The sequence below is a fragment of the Heliconius melpomene genome, chromosome 10 (genome assembly GCF_056956725.1).
Source record: "Heliconius melpomene rosina isolate 202511_hmr_F chromosome 10, ASM5695672v1, whole genome shotgun sequence".
NCBI classification, from domain to species: Eukaryota; Metazoa; Arthropoda; class Insecta; order Lepidoptera; family Nymphalidae; genus Heliconius; species Heliconius melpomene.
Window position 1 is genome coordinate 8,051,459 of NC_140398.1, and position 26,699 is coordinate 8,078,157.

Consider the following 26,699-nt stretch of genomic DNA (forward strand, 5'->3'; position numbering starts at 1 on the left):
GTGCTCAATCAAGCTCAATGTAAGAATAAACGTGGTCTCATTCGGTACATAACATTAAAGTAACGCAAGAGAAAATATTATACATTTTTTTATCTACTTGCAGTGTTTAAGATTACATTTTTAAAACTAAAGCATATCGATAAAATAATAAGTTATTATAGTCTATCTACATATGTCAGTAATCAGTACTTCTGTACATAGGTTTGAATTAAGATTTATGCTGTCTTTGACTCATTAAAATCATATGTTTCAGTCATCATATTTCTAAAATTCAAAAGCCATCTAATGTCGCCTATAAACGGGTATTGTTTTGTTTATGTAAAATACTAGAATAAGAAAACAGGAGTTCAATTTATACGCAAAAATAAAATACGGAAAAGAAAAAAAACCTTCTCGAAATAATAAGATCAAATACAAATAAGATGAAAATAATGTAAGAAGTATGGTAAAGTCTGGCATCATAAATGAATTGAGCTGATAAAAAGATTCTGGTTTAAAAGCGCGATATTGTGACGGCGAAATTTAAATATTTCCCTCAGAATGAATTATTAAACGTTTTCGTGTAAAAAAAGCGAAAAGAAATTTCGCGGTACTTTCATCCAAGTTAAATTCCCTACAAGGGTCAGGCTTAAGAGAAAAAAATGGTAGTCAAAAAGTTGACTAGAATCTAGTTAGTAATTCTGAAAAAGTGCAAATTGAGCCTCCTTTTTTGTTGTCATCTGACCTTATTTGAAAAGAAAAATGCCAGGACTTAAGCATACATTAGAAGGATTTTGTGCCATCTTTGGGGAGAAATAATGATATATTTCTTTACTTGTTATGTTTTTTTAATAGATATTTTTATTTGACACTTATTTATTTCGACAATATTTTTTTTTAATGGGTTTACAGAAGTCGGTATTATATTGTTATTTTTTTTATCTTCAGTCATCTTCTGCATTATACTCATGTATAGAATTATTTTTGGGTTCAATTTTTTTTCTCGGATAGATACCTATAATTCTATATTTTTTTTTCTTTTCTCCTAAATTAAATTTAAATTCATTAGCCTCCCGTATATACAGTACCACTTTAAATGAAACCACAGTTTTAACTATTCTATAAAAGCCTAATATAGTTCGGAAAAAAAAAACCCAAAAATGAAAAAGTTATTTTTTCAAACAAAATATATAATAAAATTATCGTTTTAAAATAAAACACCATTTGTAAAGTATAACATAAGCACGCACACACTTACCTGTCAAAGCGACAACGTCGCACACGTATATGTGTGCGTCACACGAAATACAGGTATGGATAAAAATCGTGAAATGAAAAAAAAATCCTACTTCCAAGCTATCGAGGTACCTTGATTAATGTCTTTAGTTCTGGGTTTGAAATATTTTAACCTATATGCGGTATCAGTAAACGGAGCGCTGCCTCTTCCTTCCTTCCTTCCTTCTTCTGTATATATAATACCAAAAAATTCGTTTACAATTTTCCATTTTAACAAAAATAGCAATATAAAATGGCAAAGTTATTAATCAAAACACCTTTCGTTATCCCGAGCTTCCCGCAAATTTCCCGATAACATTGATTTTAAGTATAAAGGGAGAACTTCACAAGATTTATGAAAGTTCGTGCAATTACTTAGGATAATCGATCGAGCTCTTGTGAACTCTATTAAACAAACTTGTAGCCCCTCGAGGTGTAGTTGGTGTTAGTAACATTGCCTTATTCAAAACACTTGCCCGAGTTCCCATAGCTTCTTCTTCCAACTTACATCATTTTATAATATCCACTCATCCGAGGCGTTTTGCAACTATGCTTCATCTGAAAAGGATTATTTAGAATACTTTTGATTTTGTAAAAAATAATAACTTAATATTGTTCTATGGTAACGTTTTATAGTAAATTTATTTTAGAAGTCAAAGAAGTTTTTTTTTCAGTTTTTTTTTCAGTTTCAGACGAAAAGTGGAGAGTGGTAAAAGTCATACGTTAGTAAATATTTTCCTTTTACAAATTCTAAAGAAAAGAATACAGAGTAACTTTATACTATCTTATCTAATCCTATTCTAAGAAAAAAGTGACACTAATGAAGCTATAAAATAAATAATTATTATTACTAGCCTAGTCTTGAACAAAGAGTAATTAAATCTTAACCCTGTGTATAGGTAAGCTCTAGTACAAGTCGTTAGGGTAATCGATGGACCGATAGGAGTTGTATTAAACAAATTTATGGTGAAGGAGATTACCCGTACTTCCCAACATATTGGAATATCAAGATGACCGACGTTCAACAAATTACTTAGTTTTACAACTTTGTTAATGGAAAATTAAGCAATTTGTATATCGTTTAGTAAATTATGTTATGTCATATATTGTAAAATCATACGTAAATTTAAATTTTATCATATTTACAGTGAAATAATATTTTCATAATTAAAAACATAAAGAAACAGAGTAACTTAATCTAAAAAGATATTAAAATAAAAGAAAAAGTGATAATAAAATAAGCTCTTCTGACGAGAATGTACCCCTGGTGGGACTCGAACCCACAATCCCCGGCTTAGGAGGCCGATGCCTTATCCATTAGGCCACAGGGGCTTACAAGAGCTTTATTAAATTTATAATATACTAGCGACCCTCTTGCGGCTTCGCCCGCTTTTACTACTGGATTATTCGTATAATGTATGTTTGCAAAGCATTTAAAATAATGTGAAAATTAATTAAAGTTTCAAGAAGGATTTTCCAATTGTTTTACACAGCAAGGATTTTTTAATAGGTACCGTAATTTTAAATCTGTGCTACTAATCTTTTCAAGTACTTATTAAAATATATTTAAATGACTATTTTTTAGATAGTTAAATGACTATTTTTAAACGGAAGAAATTATAAACAAAAGTCTACCTACTAATAACTACTACAAAAAATATGAAACCAAACATATCGCGCTGAAAAAATACATTCAACTCGAATTATCCAATACGTGCAAACGCATCTAAATCTTCGTTGCTATAGAGGCAGCCGGTTTTTTTTCGAGCTTGTGGTTAATGCTGAAGAGGGTATTCTGTCCCTGATGAAAAGCAAGCACTATTTGGCTGCCTGTGAGGAAAATTAAATAGAATGCATCGGCCGGGAATCGAACCCGGGCCGCCCGCGTGGCAGGCGAGCATTCTACCACTGAACCACCGATGCGTGTAAGGCAGGCGGGCGCGGCTGACGCATGGCGAGTGGCGAGCCGTTTCGCAGCAAGGATTTTTTGATATTGTAACAACTTCTAAAGTAATTATTAAAATGAAAAACAGTAAAAGACAGTTTTGATCTACATTAAATGGCCAACGTAACTAATATACTTATTTATATGCTGAGAGTAAGGGATAAGTGAAACTTGACTCGGTACAGCTGATGTGTGAACGACGTGATGTGTTAACAATTAAATGCGTTTTTCTCTAAAACTATTCGCAATTTCGAAATAGTGTGAAAAGCAAATTTTATCTTCGTTTAACGTAGAAAATTAATAAAGTATTTTAAAGGATAAGGATTAATACTATTATGGAAAAATATCCCTCACAATAAAAAATATATTGAAATTGTTATTTTTAGACAGAAAAATGATTACTACACGTTATTTTTAAAAGAAACGAATACGTCAATCTTGGATTTTTTTGTAGATCTCATTGAGAGGAATAATACTCCAGTACATTTTTTTCATGTCGTACTTACTAGTAAAGCAGCGCATGCGCGAAAGTGTCTCAACGGGTAGGACTTTATACACATTTATCGTACATTCATTTACATAAAAATGTACAAATAATAAACTATATATAAACCTTCTACGAAAAATACTCGACCTAATGGTGAAAACCGCATATAAATCCGTTGGGTAGTTTAGAAGAAGAAGAGTTAGAAACAACAGACAGACACGAAAAGCGACTTTGTTTTATAATATACTAGCGACCCTATTGCGGCTTCGCCCGCTTTTACTATTGGATTATTCATATAATGTATGTTTGCAAATCGCTTAAGATAATGTGAAAATTAATTAAACCCTAATGCAACCCGCATTTTCGTAGTTTCAATAAGGATTTTCCAATTCTTTTACACAGCAAGGATTTTTTAGTAGGTACCGTAATTTTATATCTGTGATACTAATCTTTTCAAGTACTTATTAAAATATATTTAAATTACTATTTTTAGATAGTTAAATGACATTAAATAATACATTTAACTCGAATTATCCAATACGTGCAAACGCATCTAAATCTTCGTTGCTATAAAGGCAGGCGGGTTTTTTTTTTCGAGCTTGTGGTTAATGCTGAAGAGGGTATTCTGTCCCTGATGAAAAGCAAGCACTACGTGGCTGCCTGTGACGAAAATTAAATAGAATGCATCGGCCGGGAATTGAACCCGGGCAGCCCGCGTGGCAGGCGAGCATTCTACCACTGAACCACCGATGCGTGTAAGGCAGGCGGGCGCGGCGGACTCGCTTGTATAAGCATAACGTCGCGAGGCGCGTTTCGCAGCAAGGATTTTTTGATATTGTAACAACTTCTAAAGTACTTATGAAAATGAAAAACAGAAAAGACAGTTTTGATCTACATTAAATGGCCAACGTAACTAATATACTTATTTATATGCTGAGAGTAAGGGATAAGTGAAACTTGATTCGATGCAGTTGATGTGTGAACGGCGTGATGTGTCAATAATTAAATGCGTTTTTCTCTAAAACTATTCGCAATTTCGAAATAGTTTAAAAAGCAAATTTTATCTTCGTTTAACGTAGAAATTTAATAAAGTATTTTAAAGGATAAGGATTAATACCATTATGGAGAAATATCCCTCACAATAAAAAATATATTGAAATTACTATTTTTAGACAGAAATATGATCACTACACGTTATTTTTAAAAGATACGAATATGCCATCGCGGACTTTTTTGTAGATCTTGTTAAGAGGAACAATACTCCAGTACATTTTTTTCATGTAGTATTTACCATTAAAGCAGCGCATGCGCCAAAGTGTCTCAGCGGGTAGGACTTTATACATATTTATCGTATTTATGTTAATTTACATAAGAATGTACAAATAATAAACTATATATAAACCTTCCCTGAAAAATACTCGACCTAATGGTGAAAACCGCATAAAAATCCGTTGGGTGGTTTAGAAGAAGAAGAGTTAGAAAGTTCAGACAGACACAAAAAGCGACTTTGTTTTATAAGATACTAGCGACCCTATTGCGGCTTCGCCCGCTTTTACTACTGGATTATTCATATAATGTATGTTTGCAAAGCACTTAAGATAATGTGAAAATTAATTAAACCCTAATGCAACCCGCATTTTCGTAGTTACAATAAGGATTTTCCAATTGTTTTACACAGCAAGGATTTTTTAGTAGGTACCGTAATTTTAAATCTGTGCTACTAATCTTTTCAAGTACTTATTAAAATATATTTAAATTACTATTTTTAGATAGTTAAATGACATTAAATGATACATTCAACTCGAATTAACCAATATATTAATTATTATATACAATATAATTAGTGCAAACGCATCTAAATCTTCGTTGCTATAAAGGCAGGCGGGTTTTTTTTTCGAGCTTGTGGTTAATGTTGAAGAGGGTATTCTGTCCCTGATGAAAAGCAAGCACTACGTGGCTGCCTGTAACGAAAATTAAATAGAATGCATCGGCCAGGAATTGAACCCGGGCTGCCCGCGTGGCAGGCGAGCATTCTACCACTGAACCACCGATGCGTGTAAGGCAGGCGGGCGCGGCGGACTCGCTTGTATAAGCATAACGTCGCGAGGTGCGTTTCGCAGCAAGGATTTTTTGATATTGTAACAACTTCTAAAGTACTTATTAAAATGAAAAACAGAAAAGACAGTTTTGATCTACATTAAATGGCCAACGTAACTAATATACTTATTTATATGCTGAGAGTAAGGGATAAGTGAAACTTGATTCGATGCAGTTGATGTGTGAACGGCGTGATGTGTCAATAATTAAATGCGTTTTTCTCTAAAACTATTCGCAATTTCGAAATAGTTTAAAAAGCAAATTTTATCTTCGTTTAACGTAGAAATTTAATAAAGTATTTTAAAGGATAAGGATTAATACCATTATGGGAAAATATCCCTCACAATAAAAAATATATTGAAATTACTATTTTTAGACAGAAATATGATCACTACACGTTATTCTTAAAAGATATGAATATGCTCTCGCGGACTTTTTTGTAGATCTTATTAAGAGGAACAATACTCCAGTACATTTTTTCATGTAGTATTTACCATTAAAGCAGCGCATGCGCCAAAGTGTCTCAGCGGGTAGGACTTTATACATATTTATCGTATTTATGTCAATTTACATAAGAATGTACAAATAATAAACTATATATAAACCTTCCCTGAGAAACACTCGACCTAATGGTGAAAACCGCATCCAAATCCGTTGGGTGGTTTAGAAGAAGAAGAGTTAGAAAGTTCAGACAGACACCAAAAGCGACTTTGTTTTATAAGATATAGGATAGGATAGGATAGGATAGGATAGGATAGGATAGGATATTGCATCAGTCCCAAGGGAGTTGCTGGTCTCCTACTGGGCGCGTCCCCCGGTGGCGGATAGGGGAAACCACTCGCACTTGCGGGCGAGTGGACCGGGAATTTGTTCCCGGCGCGGACCAAAACCAGCTAGGCATGGGCGTGTCTTTAGTCCATTGTTATGGACACGGCCTAGGGGAGCACACCCCGACAGAAAAGCCCCACTGTGGAACAGTAACAAACATGTCGGACAAGCAGAATTACAATTCACTACCCCAGGAGGGTTCCGGTCTCTACGAGGCCGGGGAATCCCTCCGTGCTACGGCACGCAAGCCCCGCGAATCTGGGGGGGGCCAGTCTTTCCGATGTGTTGCTGGGGAGGGGCCCGAGATGGGCGGAGTAGAGGGAGTGCCTGTGAAGGGCGGAGAAGGAGAAGGAGAAGGAGAAGTTGGGTCCGGGAAGGGCGAAGGTGTTGGAAGTGCAACGGCAGTGGTTGTGGAGACACGTGAATGTGAACAGCGGAGGCAGTCCGTGTCGAGTAGTGTGGCGTTTGGGTCAGATTATGTTGGCCAATTCGCAGAGGGGGAGCCGCGAGTGGTTTTGACCAGGGTGGATCTCGACGATGTAGCGTCTATCACTGGTGGTAGATCGAGGAGAGGATCTGGTTCGTCGTTTGGGCGGCTATGGGCAGCATTGGAGTCGAGAGCTTCTGATTCCGAAAGCGTAATGTCGGTGGAGTCGCAACGAACTAAGACGCGGTCACAGTTCATGAAAGATAGGAGGAAAAGACCACGGAAGCCGAGTGACCAATCAGGGTCCTCCGGCGATGGAGAGTCCGACCGACCGGCGTCAAAAGTTGTGGCCAAGAAAAGAGAAAGAGGTCGGCCTACTATAGAAGCTGAGAAGATTAGGGAGGCCAATAAAGAGGAGTTACAACTCAGAAATGAGAAAGAGGTACTGGAAAGTGTCTCAGTCGTGCGGTCTAGAGTCAGTTCTAGACTTTCAGACATGTCTCGGCGGTCCGATGGGGAGCAGGACGAAGCCAGACTCGCATCTTACCTACAGCATCAGGTGGCTGGGAGCCTAGAAATTATAAGGAAGGTTGCCACCAAGTCTGGTAACCTGAAGGGCACCTTTACCAGGGCCCTAAAGGAGGCTGCCAAAGCCATAGGCATGGCCGTAGACGAGTTGGCACAGCGGACGGCGACAGAGGAGGTGGCGCAGCTGCGCGTTCATAATAACAAGCTGCGCTACGAAATGTCGGAGTTGAGAAACGAGGTCAGTCTTTTACGGGCTGACCTCCAAAAGCAAAAGGGCCAAGGAGTGGCACCTGAGAAGGTTATGCCTGGGCGTTCCGACGAGCTGATGCGCTCCATTATGATGGAGGTCGGAACCATGGTCAGTGCAAGGATTGAGGGACTTGAGAGCCGACTTCTTCCGGAGAAGAGCATGCGCCCTCCGCTGGCGGCGTCAAAGGGTGCCAATAAAGCGACTGCCACAACATCGGCGAGGGCAGAGACGACAACCACGCTCATGGCTCCTGCGAACCCTGCTCCCAAAAGAGGCCCAATGCCGGAGAGTGGCAAGGGTAAGGGCAAGGGCAAAGGCAAGGGTAAGGGGAAGAGCACTGTGGCGAAAGCTCCAGAGCCGCGGCCTCTACCACCTGCTCCGGCAGACCTAAATGAGGGGTGGAACGTCGTCGCCAGGAAGGGCAAGAAGAAGAAGGAGAAGGCTGTCCAGCAGCAGCCGAAGGGCGGGAAGACGCGACAAAAGTCTGCGCCGAAAGCTCCCAGACTGCGACCTCCTAGGTCGTCTGTGGTTGCGCTGAAGCTGCAGCCGGGTGCTAAGGAGGTGACTTACAAGGACGTCCTGACCCAGATCAAGGAGAAGGTGGTACTGGAAGATCTGGGCATCATGGACGTCAGGTTCAGAGTTGCCTCAACGGGAGCGAGGCTACTCGAACTGCCGGGTTTGAATACCGGGGAGAAGGCGGACGTTCTCGCGCAACATCTGCGGAGCGTCCTTAACGCTGGCGATGTGCAGGTCTCGAGGCCCACCAGGTGTGCGGAGCTGAGAGTTTGTGGGCTCGATGACTCTGTGACATCGGAGGAGGTGGCGGCGGCTGTGAGTCGAGCAGGTGGCTGCGACGCTAGCGCCGTTAAAGTGGGGGAGATCCGCCAAGATCGAAATGGGCTCGGTACTGCCTGGCTCCGCTGTCCAGTGGCAGCGGCGAAGAAGGTCAGCGGCGGAAGGCTGTTGGTCGGCTTTGTGTCGGCACGCGTGCAGTTACTGAAGCCTCGTGTGCTGCGCTGCTTCCGCTGCCACGAAGTAGGGCATGTCGCGGCTAATTGCACGAGTGACAAAGACCGGAGTGCACACTGTTACAGGTGCGGGAAGCCAGGGCACAAACAAAGTAGCTGCTCCGCTTCGGCGCATTGTCCTATTTGTGAGGACGCAAAAAGGCCCGCGGATCATCTGGCAGGTGGAGCAGCGTGCGCCAAGATGTGCGCTCAATCGAAGAAGCGGAGAGGTGCGGCGAGGCGAACAAGCCGAAGCCGACCTGAAGCCCCGACGCAGGGCGAGGAGCTGCAGCACATGGAGCATCAATAATGGCGCTCCACGTGCTCCAGGCGAACATCAACCACTGTGCCAGAGCCCAAGACTTATTGGTCCAAAGCCTGGTGCAGTGGTCGATTCAGGTGGCGGTCGTTGCGGAGCCTTATAGCATTCCTGCGCGTGACAACTGGGTCGCAGACAACACCGGAGTGGTAGCTCTGGTCACCCAGATCGCTGCGGGCTCTCCGCCCTTTTCACGAGTAGAGAAGGGTGCGGGATGCGTCGCGGCACATGTCGGCGATCTAGTTGTAATAGGCGTCTACTTTTCTCCCAATCGAACTCTTGCAGAGTTCGAGGAATTCCTAATCCGCTTGGGGGAAATGGTGGAAAGACACCGTGCGCCGGAGGTCTTGGTCGCAGGAGACCTGAATGCTAAATCCAGCGTGTGGGGCTCCGCAAAGACGGACGTACGTGGTACGACATTGGAGGAGTGGATTGTCGCCACCGGTTTGTCAGTTCTCAACCGAGGGACTACAAACACGTGTGTGCGAAGGCAGGGCGGGTCCGTCGTAGACATTACGTTTGCGAGTCCTGTCCTAGCGTGCCGTGTTCAGGGCTGGCGAGTGCTGAATGATGTGGAGACTCTCTCGGACCATCTCTACATCCAATATGAGATCTCCACACATTCAGCGGCGCAGTCAGCCCCCAGTCCAACTTCGGGAGAGTCCGGACCGCGGTGGCGACTTGGGTGTCTCGACAGAGAACTCCTGGAGGAGGCTGCGATAGTGCAGGCCTGGCTGCCCCAGAGCTTGGCGTCTGTGGAAGACGCTGCCACCTGGGCGCAGAGGGCTATGACGCGTATCTGCGACGCGTCTATGCCCCGTTCTAGGCACCGCCCTCAGCGGCGACAAGTGTACTGGTGGTCGGGAGAGATCGCTCAATTGCGCGTCACCTGCATTGAGGCGAGACGCCAGTACACGCACTATCGCAGGCGGGTACGCCAAAAGGAAGAGGAGGAGGAACGGCGGTACCGCACGTATGTTGAGGCGAGGAAGGCGCTACAGGAAGCAATCGGTCGTTCGAAGGCAGAATCTAACGACCGATTGATCGCGGGGATAGACGGGGATCCGTTCGGAACGCCGTATCGCATGGTGTGCGGTAAACTCCGGACGTGGGCTCCGCCCTTGACGCAGTCGCTCCAACCGGACGTCCTCCGAGGAGTGCTGACGTCATTGTTCCCGCAGCGGGCCAGTTTTACACCACCAACCATGGCCCGCCCTGTAGTGCAGGAGGAGGAAGTCGATAGTGTCGCACCACTGGTGGATGAGAAGGAGCTCGAAGAAGCTATATGCCGATCTCGGCTCAAGAGCACCGCCCCGGGCTTGGATGGCGTTCCCGGCCGGGCGCTAACTCTGGCCCTTAACATCCTTGGGCCCAGAGTGCGAGGGCTATTCTCTGCCTGTCTGGCTCAAGCCATAATTCCACAGCGGTGGAAGACAGGCAGGCTAGTCCTCATCAAGAAGGAGGGTCGCCCGGCGGATTCAGCCTCCGCCTATAGGCCCATCGTGCTCTTGAGCGAGATCGCCAAGCTCTTCGAGCGTGTTGTAGCCAGGAGGCTGCAACACCACTTGGAGGAGACAGGTCCGGACCTCTCGGACCAGCAGTATGGCTTCCGCAGGGGGCGATCGACGGTGGATGCCATACTGGAGGTGAAGTCCCATGCGCAGGATGCGGTGGCCAAGGGCGATGGAGTTTTGGCGGTGTCTTTAGACATCGCCAACGCCTTCAACTCCCTGCCCTGGCCCTGCATTAAGGAGGCACTTTTATACCACCGTGTGCCTCCATACCTGCGCTGCGTCATCGGGGCTTACCTGTCCGGGAGGTCTGTGATCTTTCCGGCTCCTGGAGGAGGTTGGGAGGAGTATGAGGTGTCGGCCGGTGTTCCACAAGGATCGGTGCTGGGTCCGATCCTCTGGAACATCGGATACGACTGGGTGCTGCGAGGCGGTACCCTGAGGGGGATAAAGGTCCTCTGCTACGCCGATGACACGCTGGTCTTGGCACAGCAGAGGACCTATCGGGAGGCGGCGGTACTCGCGACCGCTGGAGTAGCGGAGATTGTCGGCCGCATAAGGCGGCTTGGTCTGGAGGTCGCCTTGAACAAGTCCGAGGCGTTATACTTCCATGCTCCTCGAAAGGGCCCACCACCTGATGCCCACATCGTCGTCGGTGGCGTCAACATAGACGTCAAGAGGAGCATGAAGTACCTCGGACTTGTTCTGGACGGTCGGTGGAGTTTCCGGGGCCACTTTACATCCTTGGCCCCGAAACTGATGAAGACAGCGGCGGCACTGGCGCGCCTTTTGCCCAATGTCGATGGGCCGAGCGCCTCTAGCCGTCGGCTGTACACCGGAGTGGTCAGGTCGATGGCCCTCTACGGTGCTCCCGTCTGGGCGGACGCCCTGGATCGGCAAAACATCACCCTGCTACGACGGGCGCAGAGGGTGATGGCCATCCGGGCGATACGGGGGTACCGGACCATCTCCGGTGAGGTGGCGTGCGTGCTGGCTGGAGTCATGCCGTGGGATCTGGATGCTCGGTCTCTGGCGTCGGTCTATTGCCGGCGTCGAGGCCTAGTGTCCGGGGAACCGGCAAGCCAGGCACGCACTGAGGAGGTGCGGGTAGCCGCAATGGAGTTGTGGGAATCTCGGCTGGCAACACCATCTGCCGGCCTGAGGACGATCGAGGCTGTTCGTCCAGTGTTCCGCCAGTGGTTAGCGCGGCGTCACGGCGTCCTAACCTTCCGCACGACACAGGTGCTCACGGGGCATGGCTGCTTCGGGGGTTATCTGTGTCGGATCGCCGGGAGGGAGCCCGACGCTCGCTGCCACCACTGCGACGACTGCCTCGATGAGACGGCCCAGCACACATTGGAGGTGTGCTCAGCCTGGGCGTCTCAACGTCGCGCTTTGCGCGACGTCATAGGGGACGACCTTTCCCTGCCGGCCGTGGTCAAAGCTATGGCCGGCAGCGAGACGTCGTGGGATGCGGTCTCATCCTTCTGCGAGGCAGTGGTGCTCGAGAAGGAGTCGGCGGAACGGGCGAGGGAGGCTTTTGCCGAAGTCGCCATCCGCCGTAAGAGACCGGGTCGCCGGAGGGCGGCACACGATCGCCGCCTTCCGCCCTAATGTGCCAGAGGGCGGTCAGCTTGGGGAAGCTGACCGCCTACCAACCTGGCCCGAGTAGGCGCGCGCAGGTTGCTCCCGCGCGCTACTCCGAGCAGGCCGTCGAGGGTGCCCACACACCCTTGACTCCGCGACGTGCCTTGCAGGCTCCCGCCGCCGCGTTTCGCGGAAGACTCACGTCCCCGTGTCTCGCGGTCAGTGGCGGTCGAGGAGGAGCACCGTGAGGTTTTAGTGGGTATTGGGATCGGCCTTCAGCCGGTCCACGAGTCCCACATAACCCGCTCGAGTCCCCACTCGGGCCGGTATCCGTAAAAGGATTTCCTCACGATAAAAAAAAAAAAAAAAAAAAAAAAAAAAAAAAAAAAGGATATTGCATCAGTGTAACGAAATTTTTATATGACATACGATTTTATTTAGATTTTCTTTAAAATATTTTTGTAGTATTTTCGAGATAATGTTTCTTTGCGAATAAATGTTTCTTTGAATTGACTTACGATGGCACGAATTTCCTTCTTTTTTCTTCTATTGGTTAGTGTGAGTTACGCTTAGAGGAATAATTTTGAGTTGAGACCGTCGTGGCGCAATGGGTCTGCGTCCGCCTGTAAGCCTACGGTTATGGGTTCGATTTCCAATGTAAGGACTGAGTTATTTTATTTTTCTCGCTCTGGTAATAAGACTTGCAGAGTTTATTTTTTTTATATACTTCCTTGCTTATTTTTATTTTATGAAACAAAAATTGTCAAATGAAAACGGCGATTATAAATTATTTTTGAGATATTTTTGTTCAATTTAGCGTTTTATTATACTATAGCGATCGTTCTCCACACGGTTTAATTATTTTTTGTTTAATAATTTAATACATGCGGGCGAAATCCATGTGCGCGCGCCTAGCGAGCAATACGGCTCCCGGTTGACGTTACAAGCGGATCCGGCTACCGCCCCGATGTGCCTTTCTCACTACTCGTGACAACCGCACGCCTGATTTCGTCGACTTTTGCTTTTAAATTCTATCGTAATCCTTCCGTAATCTTATCTTCTGTGCTTACTTTATTTCTGGTGCTTTCATTTGTTATAGTATATTTTGTTTATAAAACTACACGTTTAATATTATTTATTCCTTTTGCCTAATCTACTGTAGCATAGCCTTTCCTTATCCTATACGCTCCTCAATACATACCTATTTGCAAAACTAAAAACGGACGACAGCGAGGATTAGAATGGAACAGATATACTTTCACAGATGAAAACATTTGGTTGGTCGAGCTAATTTTAGGAACTTTTAGTTTGAATTGTTCCCCCCCCCCCACAATCAATAAAAAATGATTAAACTTTAGAGTTTCCGTTGCGTGTGGCTAACCACGCGGACGAAGCCGTTACAAAAAGCTAGTGTAAGCGGAGTGACATAATACTTCATAATTAAATAATATTCCATCATTATAATCATAATAGGGGAGAGCAAGCTAACCAAGTTTATATAACAGTGCGCACAATTAGGTCAGCCGGTCAGCGCTGTCTATGATAGAAACATTTCCTATTGATATTCGTTGAAACTAACTTTATTATATTTTTTATATATAGATAAGCAAAACTAAATTTTAAATATATGGTAATTTATAAAATGAAGAAAGATTGAAAAAAGAGTGCTCTATCAGAAAAGTGTCTTGTTTCTAAAAGATAGGATTATTAAAAAAAGAAAACACAACTCAAATAGAAAATTATTATCATTTAGTCATACAATAATAATTTAGCTAAGCAAAATTTTCCATAGTGTTCATATTCGTACTTCATAGCGCCCTGTGTAACAACCGCTTGTTTTAGATGTCACATTGCTACTGTGAAACTGCATTTACTATGAGATGCATTTAATTTGGTTAGGTATGTTACTAAAGAGAATTCGTAGATTCCAATCCAGAATTAGGAAATCTAAATAGTTTAAACTTTTATTTAAAAATCTTCCGTGATTGAGTGACTGATAGATAGTGCATACACGAAATTACCAATAGTTTTATATCCACACATTAAAATAAATTTGGCATCTATATGCCTGATCTATATGCTGGGAACCTATGTTCCCAGAAGAGTGTAGATTGCATGCATTAAAATAAGAACAGTGCCAATATGGTTTAGTTAAATAACTACGTAAAATGCAGGGTAAATATTTCTACACTATTTAAGACTATTCTGATTAAATTTAATTAATCAAACCATACTTAACAATATCCCTATGGCAGGGTAAGCAAAGGGAACCTAGTCCTAATTCTGGAAACATTGGACGGCCACTACTCATAGCATATTTCTAACTCTGTTGACGGGCAGCATCGAGTCTCGCTACTCAACAGGCTATGCATCGAAAATTCGTTGGAATTAAAGAATCGGAAGTTTCTTAATGGCTACGAAGTGTCCTAACACAAGATTCTAGGTTCCCTCTGGTTACTCTACTATATGCGGGACACACCATGAAGCTAAAAAAACTAAAAAAGACTAATATCCTCCTTATCCTATTTACTTCATGCACGCATCTTAAAATGAAATTCGTTTAAGGCAAGCGGGGAAAATATCAAAGCCTCTAGGAGCTACTTTGCGATATACTCGTATGCATGTAAATGTTCGGGGATATTAAACGTAAATGTTTGAGCGCGGGCAAAAATCCAAATTGAAACATGTGATAAAAATAGGCACCGAATATACGAATATATACATATATATGAGAAGATGCGAAATTTGTGGTGTAACAGCTGTAGAGCTGATAGTTAAAGTTAATTAAATTTACAATTTTTGTTGAGGCCATAGTGGGGCAGAGGGACAGTTAAAATTATGGTTTTGGATTTACACAGTTAAACAGAGACAGAGAAACAGAGACAGTTAAAATTATGGCCACTCGTGGGAATGATTATATGTAAATTATCTCCATTTCCCCACTTTGACATATCGTCCACACTATATGTCAAAGTGGGGAAATGGAGACGTTTAGTTTTGCCATTCAACCTGTAATGTAGAGATAATAGGGCGATAATTGGGAATTAGAGTGTCTTAACACTACTAGTATTGCTTTTTTAAATTTATTATTTTGATACTATAACGGTATAATTTCATTAATCCCTAGTAAAAAACAAATAGATACATATATCAAATATTAGTCATATATAAACACACATTATTGTTCCATTTTCTCTGGTATTGATTGCAAGCTTTTCAATGGTGGCGCGATTCGTTTTGACAGAAGGGACTTTGATTTACCGACAAAGCTTTGCCATTGATTCAAAAGACCTCGGCTTGAAAAGGAGAGCTTGGCGTACAAATCAAAAATGGGTAGAGGATGATAACTAATTGAATGAATAGGGAATAATGTCATACTTTCTTTTGGAAAATGATAGTCTTAATGCTAGTAATTTCTATTTATTTTATTGATATTTATCTACTGTATTTTATAAAAAAATCAACTAATGTGAAATTTTTCGTTATTATATGTATTTGGTCTGGTAAAGAGGATATATTGGCGCGACAGTAGAACGTCTTACTGGCAACGCGTTGTCATGGGTTCGTTTCCACCCGGGGAATGAATTGTGTATTTAATATTTTCATTTTCGTCGCTTTGCTCACAAGGTAAAGCGATATTTTGGCGTATATGCGGGATACAGATAAAATAGAAGTAAATTTTTGATAAAACTAAAATAGATAATCAGCTCTAATCTAACGTATGATATACATAAATTTAAACACGTTCACCTCGTAATAAACCAAATGCTATATAATAACCTAAAAAAAATTTACGCCTTACATAATCCAAAAGGGCCCGCATTCGCCCCGAGTTATCGGCTTTGACTGTTAGCGGGTCGAGATACCACATAGCTATTGTGATTCAAATTTGCATTGTATTGAAAATAATCATAAATTATATTTACAACGATGCTTTTTATATATCATTTTTATCCCTTTTTATATTTTTTTTTTTATGGAAAGGGTTGATGTTTTATGTATGAAGTCATTGGTGTAAATGTAACGTGATTGTATTTCAAATTATGATTGCGAGTCCCAAATCCGTTTGATTAAAATAAATTAAATTAGTTTCACGCTATAATATCATTATATTCACATAAAGTAAGGCTTATATAGTAAGATAGACAGAGGGAACAGTTTTTTTTTTTTTTTTTTTTAATTTTAAAAACTACATCCACACTTTCAGCCCCAATTTTCGATAATTTTCGACGTGAAACTAAATAAAATAATATATTTGTTATATAATAATACTAACACTAATTTAGAAAAATTTTAAATTCTAAAACATGACATAAAAAAAAATAAGACTGAAACACCTATTTTGTAATGTTAAAGAAACTTGAACGTGATTAAAAGTAACCTCAGAGTCGGTGCCTCCGATGTAATGCAACCACAATACCCACTTCGGTTGACCCCAGCTCGGTTGTATAAAATAGACTTCTATTTTTACTATTGCAGTTCTTACTATAGGGGATTGTTAAACAGGATAAAATTGAAATTGTTATATAATGTGGAGAGGTCTTTATGTTCCTGAAAAAATATATATTTAAAGGGTCACCTTTAAATTTTTTTTTTCTGCTTGTAGCTTCAAATTTCGTTTTTTAACACTAAAAGCGCCGCCGTCCCATTTTTGTCCCAAACGCAAGTTTGATTGTATATAATTTTTTTATTTGTTAATTTATGTTGATGAAACTTTTTGACTATTACCAATTTTACACCTTTATTTAATTAAAAATATAAATAATTTTATAGCAGTCATACTTTTTGAAAAAAAAAATAGATTTACCTAGAAGTGCCGCTGGGTCATTTTTGTCCCGCCATTATTATTTTATTATTTGAGGGTATAATTTGACATATTTTCATGCCTCGGGGACGAGGTGGAGGTGAAAGGGCGATGCGAGGGCGGAAAAAAATTGAATAGTAGGTTTAGCAGTCAATGCCTAAGTTTTTAGGGTTCTGTAGCTTTTAAGGAAAAAAAACCCTTATAAGATCATTTTTCTGTCCATCCGTCTGTCTGTACCTTTATCTCAGGAATGCTTGGACAAATCGAGTTGATGAATATGAGTATATGAATATGAGTATATGAATATCAACTATATGACGATCTACAGTCCCTTGATTTCCTGAAAAAGCGCCCTTAAAAAAAGATATGACCATTTATATGGTAAAAAACGTGTATTTCGACACTATAAAGGGAATTAAATTAATAAGGTACTTTCAGTTAACTTAGAATTATGAAATTTGGCAGCTAGCATCTACATGTAGTACTAGTACAGGAAAAAATCTGAAAACTATACATTTATGTATAAATTTTAAAAAATAATAGCATGAAAAGTGGGGTAAAATTGGTGTCAATACGAAATTTTGCCGCTAGTTCAAGTGAGGTATCAGATGAAGGGATGACTAAGTTAGGCTTCAATTTCAGAAAAACACTCGATACCAAATGTGGGCAATTGTAGGGTAGGTAGAGGGAACCTGGGAACCTAGTGCTATGCACTCCGCTGGCATTTTCCGCCGAATTCTGGAGGCATTACTATGCAATGTTATAAATCATCTGTGATGTGTCACTGATGAAGAATATATTAATGCATTACTTGGCCTAATAATAATATTAACTAATTTCAATAGCTTATAATTTTGTAAGAGTTATTCAGTTAGTTGTACGACCTTAGAACGTATTTGAAATATTTGATTCTTTCTTTGTGTTTCGTTTTTTGGTACTTTTATGCTTGTTAAAGAATAAGAATTGATTATTAAAGATGGTCTACATATTTTACGCATTATTTAAATAATATTTTTTTTATATTATACCAACAATCAACATAATAAGTAGAATGGGACAAATTTGTCACGACGGCGGTTCTAGGGGGGTCTCAATCTTCGGCACTTCTAGTGTTAAAGTAATAGTTTAAGTCGACATGCAATCTTTTGCTAACTCAACATGAAATTGATTTATTTCTGGTTATAAGATTTTCAAATTGTTATATATTGCCACATATTTTGCATTTTTTATTAATAATTTATATTACAAAATCTTATAATTTTATGATTTTACATATTTTTCTTGTTTGTATCCCGCATCTGGCAGGGTGGGTCAGAGAGAGTGAGGGAACATACGAACCTAGTATTAAGCTCACCATTCCATCCATAATGGGAACATTAAGACGCTTCCGTTCCCCACTTACCGATGAATTCTGGTAGCACTTCATGCCGAGTGGCTGAATTCAACATCGCGTGCCATTTGTCTTGTTATCAGAGCGAGAAAATGAAAAGATTTAATATTTCATGTTCTCGGGTTGGAATCGAACCACCAACCCTTCGCGTTTACAGTCGCACGCTTGTGCCCCTGTACCAAAATTGGTCTTTTCACTTCTCCTTCGTTTTATCACTACGGAAAAAAGGATGGAAAGCCATTCTCAATAGTATTAGCTATACATCGGAAGTTCAAAGCCTAGATTGACTCACTGCGGGAAGACGTTTTAAATATTTTAGACAATCCGCTATACTGCGGTTCCTTTTCTAAGCACGTTGGAATAAATAAAATATGAATCAGACTTGGGGTGACGCTTTGCGGTACGTGGATTTTGTAAAATTAAAAAAAAGCATATATTGATATAGGATATAAGTATTTGTTTTTAAGTAGAAAAGAAGAGAAACTAGACAGAAAGTAAAAAGCCGGTCAAATGCTTGTCAGGTTCGCTTACTGAGGGTTCCGTATCTATTGTAGGATTGTATGTAGACGGGAAGTGTAATTAACAAAAGTTGACAAACTTAAGTTTGCACACGTCCATCCGTTGTAATGAACTTCGGTACGGGAAGTACCCTATAGGTTTTTATTACGCCACGAATTACATACAAAATGCAGAAAAAAAAGAAAAACGCTCGTATCCTTTGATTCCGTTTTTTCCTTCTGAGGAACGGAACTCTAAAAACTAAACTAAAAACACAATTTAAAGCGATATTCGTCTATTTATATATAAATAAATTTCCCAGCCAACCTTGTTATGTGTGATACTAAGTTTTTACTTTTTAAAATATGTGTGATAATAACAAAACCACCCTCAAGCAAACAGCTCCAAATATTTCTCAATTAAATTGAAGGCACAATGCTTACAAAGTAACAATGTGGATGGGAAAAGGCGAAACTGAATAAACCATACGCTCCCCAGCGACTGGGATTGTAGTTAATTAAAGTTATGTACACAAAAGCGACGTTGTAATATATCTTTCAGATAAGTTTGCATACTAACTTGTCTTATATATTGTTAACTAAGGGTGGGATTTGATTAAACATATTAGCTTATATGTATATTTGCTCAATTAAATGGATTATTGTAATCTTTATTTGTCTTGAATGGTTAGAATAGTCCACTTTTTAACATGGCTATACCAAGAAGAATTACAGGCACCTGCATCATTTTTGTTGTAGATTTCGATGTAGAAGAGTATGGCGAGTATTTATAAATCGCTCTCAAGTCTGAGATCAATCTTGAGATAACGTTCATAGATATAGAGATTTATAAGTACAGGCCGAAAAGTAAATACAAATATGTTTATATTCTTACATTCCTTTCTATTCTCTATTAGATGTTTGCACAAAAATGTGTGAGTATAATTTATATGTATATGAGGTATACATTTAAAAAAAATCTAAATTTCCTTCCGTTTTCATTTTACTCTGAAAAATAATGTAAATAAAATAAAACACGTTAACAAACCTCAAAAACTCAACAAAAGTCACAGGCTTTTATGAGTTATAATGAAGTGCTTAAATAGAAATATTAAATTCATAATTGTTTCACGATTACAGTCTATTATTTAGCGAACAGCTGACTATGTAGTAAAGTGTACGTCACTGCGTGAGTTGCGAATTAAATTGTTTGAAATTATTATACAAAAGTTTGAATTTTCCTCAATTTGTTAATATACTTAATAACCTAAGCTAACCTTGACTGTGTATAAATATCAATAAAGATTTTCTATACTGTAAGAAGTAAAATATAAGAAGAAGAAATTACCATACAAGCTATTCTTGTCTATATAAAAGAGAATAACCAAAAGAGAACAAATGTAACTGATATTACACGAAGATTTGCTCGAATAACTGGTAGCCGTTGGAGGAGAACGATTTTTGAGTGGCGGCCATGAATCGGAATACGTTCATTGGGCCTACCCAATGAATGGCTCTTCACCAGGTGGAAAAACGATCTGGTCAAGGTAGCAGTAAGTCGTTGTACGTTGTTGTCGAAAGGAGAGTAGGGTCAATTCATTTAGAGATCTTTAGGGAAGCTTGTGAATATTAAAAGGCTGATGATGAGGTAAGAAAGTTTTTGGATGAGAATCAATTCCGTATTCAATTTTTCTATTATTTTAGTTGTTTTCTGTGTTTTATCTTGGTAACAATTGGCTTGTTGGTCTAGTGACAATTATTGCCAAGATAGAATTCGTATGCTCGGACCATTCATAGTAAATATTTATTAAATAAACATAAACATACATGCAACTGTCATGCCGAGGTGGTGATCACTGAACTGTATGCTGTTCAAAAGTGGGCCAACGATATTTATTTACTCTCTTTATATCGACGTCTACTTGTTTATATTGTTACTATTTTTTATATAATTGCTTATTTTTGGGATTGTGTACCTCACAAAGAAGAAACAGAATTCTTATAGGATCACTTTGTTGTCCATTTTCCACCTGATTCTAGAGACCATCAATTCGAGAATCATGTGTTTAGTGCTTAGAGCTTAGTTAGTGTAGGTATTTATTTTTACCTTCACACATCGCTAAAGTTGGAAATTAAAGAAAATATTTTTCTCCATTGTGAAAATATCTATAGCACCATCTACACTCGTGATTCTATCAGCAGAAAAGTATAATATATATTTAAAGAAAAATATAATATAAAAAAATATAGATATTCCTTTAAGGCAAATAAAAGAAACTTCACGGTCCATACATTTTATTACTTAAAACAATACAAGCCGTAAACTCAGTACATATTTTCATTAAAGTATTAAGAAGTTAGGCCAGAAGTTAAAGCGAAGTGTGAAGTAGGACATAAAAACAACTTCTTTTATAGCACATAAACAAGCGAGGGTCCCACATCTAAAAGATTGCTCTCGCCAAGAAATATTGTCACCCTCATTGGTTGGGTGCCCAACCGTAAATACTTACGTGTAAAACAAATGTTACTGGGTGGACGTTGTTTTATATTAGTTTTCCAATGCGGTGCAATTGGCACTTGGATCCATGGAATTTCGGTCGTAAAAACGGTCTTTAAAATATGACTGTAGCGAGATTAAGAACGTGTGATGATGATTTCAGATTTCGTTACGTTCGAATTTTCATATTTTCTAGAAAAAGTTTTTTCTTTTTTAAGTATGGAATAAAACTTTTAAAATTTTAACGCGCGGTTAACTTTTCAACTCCCACGAGGAGTTGAAAAGTGTTATATTAACTGCGGAGTGGGTCTCAAAGTACAGTATATATTAGTTATTTCAATATTTTCACGCTCCGCTTTCCATCTAATCCAGGCATTTAGGGCCTCTATTTGTCTACCAGAGCGGGGAACTAAAATAATTCACTTCTTTAAGTGAATACTTCCAGTTAATGAACTTTTTAAACAAGGAAGCCATCAAGATCCCTATTTTTAGCATTACCTTTGATAAGTAAATAAAAAAATAAATTGCCTAGATAAGTTTTAATTGGATATTTATATAAGTTTAGTGAACAAGAAGCCGCTGTCAGTGTTAAAAGGAAAAGTTCATATAACAAGTGTTTAAACTATCAAGAGACTCCTAAACTAACATGTCCCCACTTGATGTGATAAAGGCTGAGTCAATCTTTCACCTAATGAAGCTTAAGTTCATGTTCAATACTCATCTATTTTAACGTCAAGCTAGTTTTCCTCGCTTTTCACGGTTCTTGCAATAGTGGTTAGGAAAAAGACAATGAATTGACTTTTTTCCGTTCCCATGAAGACACTACCGTTCTGTACTTTTCGTCGAATTTTCGAGGCATTGCATGCTAAATGGCGGCAGAAGAACCGGTAGAACCGGTTTTACGGGACTTAGAAAGTTGAAATATGAATGAAAGTTGAAGAAGTAGGAGATGTAGAATGCAGGGGAACAATAAGAGATAATTTTTCGAAATTCCTATGGGAACCAGAAAAAACGAGATTTTCCGTTTCCATTTTTTGTTTTAGTCCGCGCAAACCCGTCGCCAAGCGGGTATTAGATAAGCAAAAATAATTTTAAAAAATCAGCTTCACGCTGTATCCCGCACATACAAGGCAGGTAGCGGGAACCTAATGTTAAGACATTCCGTTCCCCATTTCCCGCCGTAAAATAAGCATATACCCCAAAAATATATTTCTATTATGCATTCACAGCATCGCGTGGGTTGCACAGGCGTATATATTACCAGTCGAGCCGCGGGAATTTACGGCCTCGTAAATACTGTATGGATCACCAGTTGAATTTCAGTGCGTGTCAGCTTCCATAATTTGTTGGAATGTTTTTATGTGTGGCTCTCGACAAATTCACCGCCAGGATTATTTGTTTACATATTTATTATTTACTAGATTTAACTTGCGGCTTCTCGTCCTTGTTCTAATATCAATGATTAATTAACATAATTGTTTTAAAGAAATGACAGATTTTAAGTGCCAGACGTAACTCAAATTACTACGTTTATAGTGGGTATATCGAAACGATTAATTTATTAATTATCCAAATTAAAAACATTTTGTATAATTTTGAAGCCGTAGTTCTTGAGGTTAGCGCGTTGAACCCGACAGACTCTTAACTTTATATTATTGGCATAGATAATAAAATTAAAAATTCTATGTATAATTAAAAATTAAATTTGATTTCCAAAAAAAATATTGCTATTTCTTAGCCATGTATATTTTCGAGGTTTCATAGTAAACTAGAATACCGGTGAACAGGTTATTTACGACGTTGTAAAGCATAGCGTACCGACAGACGATCTACCACAATACGTACTCTATTTTGCCTATATATTATCCACGTCGAATACATTTGAATAGGAATTTCAAAATATACATATACATACATATATAGGTGTTCTTTTTTACAATCATTTAGTTGCAGAATAATAGTATATCTTAAATATTACCTATATGTAAAATAACATAATGAGTTTCTGTATCTCATTTTCCGCCGAAGTCTGAAGGTCTTGCGTGTTGAGTGGCGGAATTCAACGCTGCGCTCTTCCTGGACACCAGAGCGAAGAAATGAACATATAAATTTCATTTCCTAGAGGGGATCGAACCTACAACCAGTCGCTTATTATATTTCATTTATCATTATTCTTTTAAACAACCATAATAACGAATGATCCCTAAGTAAACATAAACAAACAACTATCTGGCCAAAAACGCTAACGTCATTTTGCAATCAATTGCTTGGTAATTTGATAGAATACTTGAAGGGGGCTTCAAACATCAGCTGCGTTAGCTAACTTTGTTGGTATCAGCGCCGAGCTCATGCCAATAGGTTTATGGGGTGTTCTGTATGGTACAAAGGAAATTTGCTATGTTGAAAAATTATATATATATATGTTTAATTTTAGTTTTTAGAGATATGTATAATAATTATGTTTCTGAAACTGTTACGTGTACATGTAACTGTTGGACTTAGAAAGTTGTCATCTTGGCATATAGAAGATGACTTCTCAAAATTCCTACTAAAACTAGAAAGAACGAAATATTCTTTTTTTTCATCTTTCTGCTATATCTGCACCTAGGAGGGTAGACAGAGGAAACCTAATGGAATGAATGAAAATGATGAATGTATATATATATATATTTAACAAAATGAAGTCACACTTTTTGCCCCTGCGTCACGACTGGTCTCGTAAATATTATAAAACTAAATTAAATAAATAAAATTGTAAAATATTTAACAAACAATATTAACCTTTGACGCTATAATTAATTCGCTGATAAAATACGATAATAAGTTTAAGTACATTTAAAATCAAAACTACATGAGACTAGTAAATCGCAGCACGGTTTGACAGCGTCTATCTTTAAGCGCGATGGTTTTGGGTTCGGTTCCATTTTTTTTTTTAATTTCGCCTTCTGGGAGACAAAGCGCGGAGTTGAGTTTCGCTACTCAACACAGGGAACTGAATATACGATATTGTAATGCCGGTCATAGCTCGTTCTCGGTTCTATCTCATATTCTAGTATGAGAAATATTTTTATAACCATTATAGTCACTATATAATATGAATCGTCCCTCAATGTCCCAAAAATTGGAGTGTCTTAACATTCCCTCTCTCACTGGTTCCATTCCATCTTCTACGGGAAGGAGCATGAAGCTGTTTTTTGTTAAATAATCCAAGGGTGTTGTACGGACAAATCGTTACACCTTCGATAGCTCAGTTGGTAGAGCGGTGGACTGTAGCTGGTTAAATTGTCATCCATAGGTCGCTGGTTCAAATCCGGCTCGAAGGATTGTTTTATATTTCTCAATATCACTTCTTATACCTATTAATATTTTCAAAGTTATTTTCTATGCTTTATAACTTAGTTTTGTTTTGTAAGGTAAACGTTCCATTGTTTTTTTTTTTTTTTACTCCAATTTGACAATCAAAACGTGAAAAGTTTTTTAATATCTATATATATAAAAGGACTTGTCCTCACTGACTGAGGTAAGACGCATGCACAGCCGTAACCGCTGTGCGTAGAAACGTGAAATTTGGACAGATGTTTACTTTCATAATCTGGACATCCACTAAGAAGGGATTTTGAAAAATTTTAATTCTAAAGGGGTGAAATAGGGGTTGAAAGTTTGTATGAAAAAATTCTTAAATGGCCATCGACTTTTATAAAATTTTAAATTTAGACTCTTAAAAATATTTAATTGAACATATGTTTCATGGTTTTCTAGAATTCACCCCCTAAGGGTGCAAATAAGGGGTTGAAAGTTTGTATGGAAAAATCTTTAAATCGCCACCGATTTTTATAAAATTTTAAATTTAGACTCTTAAAAATATTTCATTGACTCTTAAAAATGTTTCATGGGTTATTAGAATTCACCCTTAAATACGCAAGCGAAGCTGCGCGCGTCCGCTAGTTATTAAATAAAATAAAGTAGGGGTAAAAAATAATAAATTTGAAACATGGCGGCTTAATAAAAAAAGTTTATTAACTATATACTTTATGTTTTAACGATTGAGGATTAGTACAAGGCCACTTTATCGCATAAATCGGGAAGAAAAATTAATATTGCCGGCACAATTATGCGGAGCTCGGCTCTAAAGTATGAAATATTATGAAATTCCTCGTGCCTTCCATTATAGTTTAGTTGAAAGAGTAAATAATAAAAGGTTTTTATAAGAACAATTTGCCTTTAGCTTGTAATATTTTTATTTTAAAAGAAATAATAGGTATTTACTCGCGTAAAAATAATCGTTTCAGGCCAAAACAAAGCGTAGCATTTAGTTCCGCCACTCAACACGCAATTCCTAGAGAATTTGACAGAAAGTGGGGAACGGAAACAGAGTTTTTAACACTAGGTTTCCAGGTTCCTTCTGCTTTCCCTACTAGTTGGCTATAAGCTAAAATAAATAACGAGTATCTCATACTGCGGCATTGAGTTTGGCCACTCAACACGCAATACCTCGAGATTTCGACGGAAACTGGGGAACGGAAATGTCTCAACGGAAACGAAGTATCTTAACTCTCCAGGTTCTCTCTTCCTAAACTTTTAGCTTGATATAGGCTAAAAAAAATATTTTCTCATACTGCGGCACTAGATACGAATAATAAAAAAAAACACTTATAAATATATTTTTTGAGCAAGCATTCATTTTTTGATCTCATGCAAGAGGTAAAACAGTTTTTTCTTTTTTTCATGTTTGTTTGTTTGTTCGCGCAAAGAGCCGGATGGAGCTTTCCGCTTCGCAAGTTTGTTAAAATAACAAGCCACCCGCGTCAGCTTTTACTAATAACACTATATTTCCATACAAACTATAGTATGTCTTTTTAGTAATACTTTGAATATGAATAATGCACATTATTCATAATTAAAACAATTATTTAGGGTTCCGTACGCAAAGGGTAAAATGAGACACTATTAGTAAGACTCTGCTGTCTGTCTGTTCGTCCGTCTGTCGCCTTGCTATATCTCATGAATTGTGATAATTAGATAGTTGAAATTTTTAGATATGTACTTCTGTTGCCGATCTAACAACGAATATTAAAGAAACTGTATGAAATAAATATTTAAGGGATCAATTCAATGTGAAAAAAAAATCGTTTATTGTTGGTTCCCATACTTTCCTCGTATTCTTACACCTTGCACCACCAACACACGGACGTACTTTGTACTCAACTCGCTAATTAGCTTGTATTGTTTCGCGTGTGTTAATTAAACTTCACCCGCTAGTTCCTATGA

The 26,699-nt window shown here is 39.2% G+C and overlaps 2 non-coding genes across 2 annotated transcripts; one reads left to right on the forward strand and one right to left on the reverse strand.

The window, feature by feature from the left end:
* Positions 1-2,513: 2,513 nt before the first annotated feature.
* On the reverse strand, positions 2,514-2,586 carry TRNAR-CCU (transfer RNA arginine (anticodon CCU)). The gene has a single exon. It is a non-coding gene; the product is annotated as a tRNA-Arg (tRNA).
* Positions 2,587-24,667: 22,081 nt separating this feature from the next.
* Positions 24,668-24,754, forward strand: TRNAY-GUA (transfer RNA tyrosine (anticodon GUA)). The gene is given in 2 exon segments: positions 24,668-24,704; positions 24,719-24,754. It is a non-coding gene; the product is annotated as a tRNA-Tyr (tRNA).
* Positions 24,755-26,699: the final 1,945 nt, after the last annotated feature.